This window comes from Hydra vulgaris, chromosome 11, assembly GCF_038396675.1.
Source record: "Hydra vulgaris chromosome 11, alternate assembly HydraT2T_AEP".
Classification (NCBI taxonomy): Eukaryota; Metazoa; Cnidaria; class Hydrozoa; order Anthoathecata; family Hydridae; genus Hydra; species Hydra vulgaris.
The window spans coordinates 5422724-5430645 of NC_088930.1; positions in this window are offsets into that span (position 1 = coordinate 5422724).

Sequence of the window (7922 nt, forward strand, 5' to 3'; positions counted from 1 at the left end):
TTTACAAGATTTTTTTATAGGTTGACAATTTTTTGACTGGGGGGAGATCTTTGTAAGCCTAATAATCTGAGGAGGGAGGGGGGAGAGAACTTTATAAGCTTAGCTGGTTGGGAAAATTTTCTAAAAACTATGTCTTCTCCCGTGTATTAAGCACCTAAGAGTAACCAGTGACGGATTCAGAAATTTTTGGTTGTGGGGAAGGAGGGATGTTAACATATTTTTGTATTTTATGTAACGTTTGCGTCTCCTGAAAAAAAAAGGTTCTCCATTTCTAAGATATTTTAAGACTTTTAGATTCTGTTGGAGAGGGATGCATCATCGAATGTGAAACTCTTCTATCCCTCTACCCTGGATCTGTCACTGAGAGTAGCGAACAACTTTTAAAGCTTAGAGATTTACATTAAAAACAATCTAAATAGGTTTTCTTTTTATGAATCTTCATGAATGTTTCCAATACAACTTTTATTTTTTAAACTTTTTACAATTGGTAAATGTTTATTACAACATGAATATTATATTATATTAAAACAATTATATTTTAACAGTTAGTAAATGCTTAGTAAAACAGTTTTATCGATTTAACCATTATTGTAGTTAAAAGTCATTGTCTGTAAAAATCAGATAACTTTGAAGAAAAAAAACAACCTAATATCACCATTATCGTTCTTTTCACATCTTGTTTTGTAAAACAGGTGCAGTGACAAATACAAAATATTTTTTCTCTAGTTTAGGGCAAAATTTTTTAAGTGATAAACATTTAGGGCCCCTAAATATTTATCACTCGGCCAGAACCGTAGTTTGAAAATTAAATTGAAGGTTAAAAAAGCGGACTTAGAGAATTGTTTACGAAGAAACAACCTAAGAATTAATGGTGTTTTAAATCTGAAATTAAAATAAATTTACGATAATATTCATAACTATTAGAAGTTTAGTTATAAATACAGACAAACTTTCTTTTTTCTTTCTTTAATTTCGTTCAGGTGCCCTAAGAAATCCTGACGGTTTTATCACAGAGCACCGCGTATGAGCATTTAATTAGAAGTTCACGCCTCCTTCCAAACCGATGTCGCAAAACCTGCTCAGAGGTGGGTTTGAACCACGGATCCTTTGTTTCAGAGGCTAGTGCGCTACCACTGCGCCACGGCTGCTCGAACTAAAAACTTTTTCCTTGAATGTAAACATACTTTTAATATGATCTGCCTCACAGAAACTTGGTGCTCTGACAAAGCAGTTAGGACGAATTCTGGCCTCAAAATTTTAAATTTTTTCCTATGAAAGAGCAATTTATAAAAGGGGAGGAGGAATTATAATCTATATCCGGAATGATCAAAATATTAAGTTTAGAAAGTATCTATCAAAACTCTGATAGCGATAGTGAGTTTCTTATGATGGAAATAATTAACACCGGCTCAAAGAACTTTCTAGTTTTTACTTGCTATAGACCACCCGATGGTGACATTCAAAGTCGTGGCTAGGCTCCCACCAAATGGGGGGTGTGGGGGTCCCATTTGAAAATTCAAGGTCCCATTTGAAAATTCAAGGGTTATTTTGCAAATTTAAAGAGCCTTTTCTTTTTTTTTTTTTTTTGGTGATACCTAATGGAAAAGTTTTTAAGATTTAGAAACACGAATGGCTGGTTTTGGGGGAAGGCTTCCGACCCACTAGCCACGGTACTGGTGACGTTATTATATTTTCAAATTTTATTAAACATACTATTACAAAAAAATAAAACGCGAACAAAAATTATTTATAATAGGAGATAAAAACATAAACATTTTAAAGTACAATGTCATCACTCAAAATTTCTTTGACGTTCTGCTTCAGGTCAGTATATTTCCTTTAATCAACAAGCAGACTAAGATGGTTTTCTATTCCATTGTTGTTATTGTCAATATATTAACAAACTCAATACAACATACTGGAGATGCCACGAATAGTAGTTTTCCCGAGTACCAAATACCGTACAATTCGGCTTGGCGCTTGGCCGAACCACCGAACATTCGGTGACACAGTTATTTTGTTATTATAGTTAGTTATCTTGCAATTCTGAGATAATTCTAGAAGTTGCTATGGATAGCACAAAGCATTCCAAACTTGTTAAAAATGATATTTTCACTACAATCTGAGTTTAAAGCATGGTTTAACTTTAATGTGAATGTCAGTTATACGATTGTTTTTTTAATAGTGAGGCTGAATAAATGCAAGTTTAATAAAGCAGTTCAGTACAGTTGCAAAAACTAGCATAATTGCAAACTGGCATCAATGTGAATTGGCATAAGTGCGTCGAATACCGAATAGTAGAAAAAGTAGCCAAATAGGCCGAATACCGAACAGTCACCGAATATTCGTTACATCTTTACAACGTACTTCACTAAAATGAGGATTAGTTAAAACGGATATTTCAGACTACTTTTGTATATTTTTTTTCTTTGTCTCAACTGCAAAAAATCAAAATTCGTATGTTTTAAAAGAATTGATAATGAGCCTTTTACTCCAAAATTTAAATACTTGCTATCGACGTTGAATTGGGAAAAGGTCTACCAATATTATAATCTTGGAAACAAACTTTGCTTGCAAGAAATTTATAAATATTTTCTGCTCAAAATATAATGAGAGCCAAAAAAAAAGAAATAAAAGTAATATATCTAAATTGGTTCACAAAAGAAATAAGAAAATCCTCAAAACAAAAACAGAAATTTTACGTAAAATATCTAAAAAAAGAAGTGAATCCAACTTATCTATTTACAAGCAATACAAAAATCTGAAAAAGTAAAAAATAATTCTAAAAAATCTTATTATTTCTAGCCAATTCTAAAATCAAATAGAGATTTAAAAAAAAAAAAAGGACATGATGAAGGAAATAATTGGTAAAAATGAAGATAATTCTAATAAAATGCCTTCTAGAATTACGACTAATAAAAAAGATTTATTATTATTAGGTGCAAGGTCAGACCAATTTATATTGGTAATGATCTTGCAACTAGAATTCAATGCCCAAAAAATTGATTTGTAAGTTACTTAATGATCTTTTCTTTTTTTTTACTTTTTTTATTTTGCGTGCCGCAAAATAAAAAGTAAATAAGTACTTACGATCTAATTACAGAGTACGCAGAAGAGCATTTGAAAAGAAATTCACGCCTCCTTCTTTATCGATTACAAAAAACTTGCCCAGAGGCGGCGTTGAACCTCGAATCTCGAGTTTCTGACGCAAGCGCGCTAACCACTGCGCTACGACTGCGTTACGCAATGTCTCTCTGCTCCTTAAATTTCAACGAATTAAAACAAGACGAACTCAAAAACCAAATCTTTCAAAAGAACCAAATCCCCAGGTATTGATGACATCTCTTGTAAAGTGAGAGTAGATGTTTTTGGGGAAATACGTAATACAAGATGTTTTTTGGGGAGATACGTAACCTTATTTTTCAATTTTTTAACTCTATTATTTAATTTATTGCTTAAAACAGGTATCTTACCAATAAACTTAAAAAACTCTAAAGTTGAACCACTATGCAAACCAGGAGAAACATATTCTCTATAGATCAACTCAATCGTTCCTGTATTTTTTAAAACTTCTTAAAAGAATAGTCTATAATAGAGTATATAAATATTTAAATTCAAGCAAAATTAAAAAGAAAAGCCAATACAGTTTCCGAAAACAACACTCAACAGAGCATGCAATACTTGATGTTACCAACAAGATTATGTGTTTTATGGGTATTATGATATGATTTTTATTTTTATTTGGATGTTTTTATTTACTATGAAAACTCTATATTTTTTGTGAGTAAATGTTTGTGTGTGGGTGACACGTCTTTGTGAGTGTTATTGAAAAAATTTTTTGTTTATTTATTGTTATTTTTTAATGAAATATTTATATTACTTTTATTATTTTTGTTATAATTGTTGATATTACGATTTATTATATTTATTAAATCATTGTTACGTTTTTTCAGTACATAACTGTTTGTAACTTTCCTGTCTCTGCATAATATTCAATCGTTGTTTTAAAATTAATATTGTTTTATTATTATGTAACTTTCTTATTATTCTTATAATTGTTATTTTATCATCATTATTATCATTATTATTTGTATTATAAATACTATTTCATGGTATTTACTTAAGATTAGTTTTTAACTATTTGTAAATGACCTCGATTGTAAGATCTTTTATCGAAATATATTGATTGATTGATTGATTGATTAGCAAATCATTTAAGAATAAAAAATTTTCATTAGGGATCTTGATTGACACGTCGAAGGCGTTAGACACCGTCGATCATAAAATTTTTTCTTGAAATAATACAAAAATATGGTACACAAAATTAAGCCTTAAAATGGCTCAAAAACTACCTTTATTACAGGTAACAGTGTGTTATTATAAATGAAAATAACAACTCAAATTTAATAAAAACTAGATGTGGTGTGCTCTAAGTTTTCGTACTTGCTCCTCTTTAAAATGCCTCAAACAGCTTTAAAACTATAATTTAAAGCTATAATGTTTGCAGATGATACAAACTTATTCTACTCCCTAACAAAAATCAAAAACCTATTTAAAAGAATAAATATTGAGCTAAAAAAACTAAACATATGGTTTAAGGCAAACTAATTATCACTAAATATAGAGAAAACTAAATATATACTATATACATAACTATCGAAATTTTAACTGGTTTAACTGATTAAAATATCTCTTGGAAGTTATTTATACAAAAACACAAATATCTAAGTTTACTCTTCAAAGCAAGGCTATTGTTTTCACAAAATAATTTAGTAAAATAATACTTATTTACTTTTCTTTTATACGTAGTTATCTTATTTATGCCAATAAAACATGGAACAGTATTCACAAATCAAAGCTATAACCGTTATATTTCCTTATTGGAACAAATGAAAGCACTAAATATCTTTCAAATAAATATTTATCAAAATATACTGTTTATGTTATAATACAAACTAGATCTGGTGCCAAAGCATTTTGGTACAAATTTTTTTGTAAAAAACTTGAACTAATATAATTTAAATCGACAGGAAAATTTAAATTACCATTTGAAACAAAAAAACTCTCAAGATTTTCGATTTCATATCGAGGTTACTATTTTTACAATAAAATAACGTCTAATAACAAATCACTGATAAATTTGAATAATGAAAATTTTTCGAAAATAAAATTTTTAAAGCTACTTTCGTTTAAAGCAAAAATTTAAACCAAAAACAAAATATAATCTAAAAGAAAAGAAGAACTTTAAAAAAAAAATTCTAAATTTCTAAACAACAAAGTGAACAGACTTGTTTATGTGTACTACACGTCTAGTATAAAGCTCCCTATGATATGAATAATTCCAATAAAACATTTTTTTCTCTTTTAAATAAAGTATAATACTTAAAACAATTTGATAAATTAATACTTATTGAAACATATCACAAGACGCTAAAATATACAAGAATAAGTAAAATATTTTATTTGAAATAATTTAAAGATATATTTATCGTAGCTTTATACGTTTATATGCTATTGCATCATTTTGACGTATATCTGACGTATCATTTTATTATATTTATAACATTTTATGTCGAAGTTAAATACAACTGTTTCTTGAACGTCTACTTTGTATATTTTAGACTTTTATTTTTTTTATATCTATCCCAATCAACCTGTTATTTTGAAATGGTTAGTTGTTGCATTGTAGTTGTAAAATATATATTTTCTTAATTGTTAGAAGAACTTTGAGATAACTCATTGAACTTTTGATTGAATTGACTGGAATGAAAAAACTACTGGCTCCATCAATTTCCCAATTTACAATAAAAACCAACTTAATTTAGTCATTTTCTTTATTAGTGATATAAGATATGATTAGAACCACTTGTGGTTTTCCTATGCTTTGTATAGCACGAGTCACAAGATTGTGTAATGACACATTTGACTCTTTGTTAGAGTTATTTATTTAGTTGGAATCTTAAACAAAATGTAGACTATATTATTTGGTCTACATTTGGTTTTAGATTCCAGAATTTCACTCTAAGGCGGATAAATATGTGGTTCTCACATCCTCAAAGCTCAAACAAATCGGAAATAAGAACTTTTTTCAAAGTTCTTATTTCCGATTTGTTTGGCTTTTCAAAGTTCTTATTCTCTTTGTCTTTGAATTTCTTACTTGAATTTTGGCATTTTTGTAATTGTTAATGTAAAATTGTAATTGTAAACTGTAAATGTAAAACGCCCCTTCTTTAGTTCTGGCGTTTTAGATTCACTTGAGAGATTCCAGATAAGTTATTCAAATTCAAAATTAAGTTCATGCACGACCTGCTATATTCATATATATATAAATATAGTAGGCCATGGTTCATGGTCTAACCAGCAAACTAACTTTTTATGAAATTTATACTTGGAGTTTTAAATAATTTTCACTTTATGTTTGTACGTGGTTTGTAGTGTTAACAATTTTTTTTCAAATTCTTTTTCTTGAGCACCTTCAATTTTTGTAAACACTCATAAAATCATTAACATTCAGACATTTTAATAACATCACCAGTTAAAAAAAAAATCTTTATTCTTAATTTCATTTAAAAAGTTGTGTACTTTATAATTTATTTACACAATTATAAATCAACAAAATATTTTATAAAATTTTTACAACGTGTTGAAGAGTTTAAGGTTTTATCAGTTTAAACTCTGAAAGCCTGTGTAATATTCTTCCGTTTGATATATAATTTATGAAAGTTCATAGCTTTGGTTTAAGAAATAAAATAAAATTTCGAATTTTTCACTAAACATTTTCACTAATTTTTCACGAAAAATTTCTGAAAATAAAAACTTTGAGCAGCTGTGAAAAATCGCCAGTTGGTTTAAAAAAAATCCTTCCAGAAGATGAAAATATAATCAATTTGTGAGACCTTTGTACCCGCCGGGCTGTCTCTCTTATACATAGTATAAAAAACAATTCAACGATAAAAAATAAGAATATCAGAGAATTTTCGGTTGTTATCAGTTAACTATTTATGTCAGTATTATAGATAATGTTGTAATATATATATTATATGTAATATTTTATTTTATATTATATATTAAATATATTATATCATAAATTATAAAAGTTGTAATATATTAAATTATAAGATTCACCTGTTCTTTTGTTTTTTGCTTGATCATTATTATTAAAAGAATTGATACCAAGTATCTTCACATGTGATGGTGACAAATGGATTGCATATTTAAAATCAAAATGAGAAGTGCTCTACGAAAAATGTCGTTTGCTTGGAAATAAAATAATATATATACTTTTTGTTGCCTGTGATATCTAACGCTTTAGTAAATGACCGTTTTACAGTACAGTTTTTACCGATGTGTCAAAAGCTTTTGATACTATAAATCATAAACTACTTTAGAAAATTTGAAAATTACGGAGTGAAAAATTAAAACTGAATTAAAAAGATCACCATAAAAAAAATTAAAATAAAAATTTTTTAATGGTGAAAAACATTATAATAAATAATAATAAAAAAAAGAATCAAAAAAAATATTTAAAAAAACAAAAAGCAGTTTTTATATTATAGTCAAACGATTCAACACTCCATAACTTGTGGAGTTCCTAAGTGTTTCAAGACAATTATATAACATACATACATACATATAAACATACATACATACATACATACATACATACATACATACATACATACATACATACATACATACATACATACATACATACATACATACATACATACATACATACATACATACATACATACATACATACATACATACATACATACATACATACATACATACATACATACATACATACATACATACATACATACATACATACATACATACATACATACATACATACATACATACATACATACATACATACATACATACATACATACATACATACATACATACATACATAC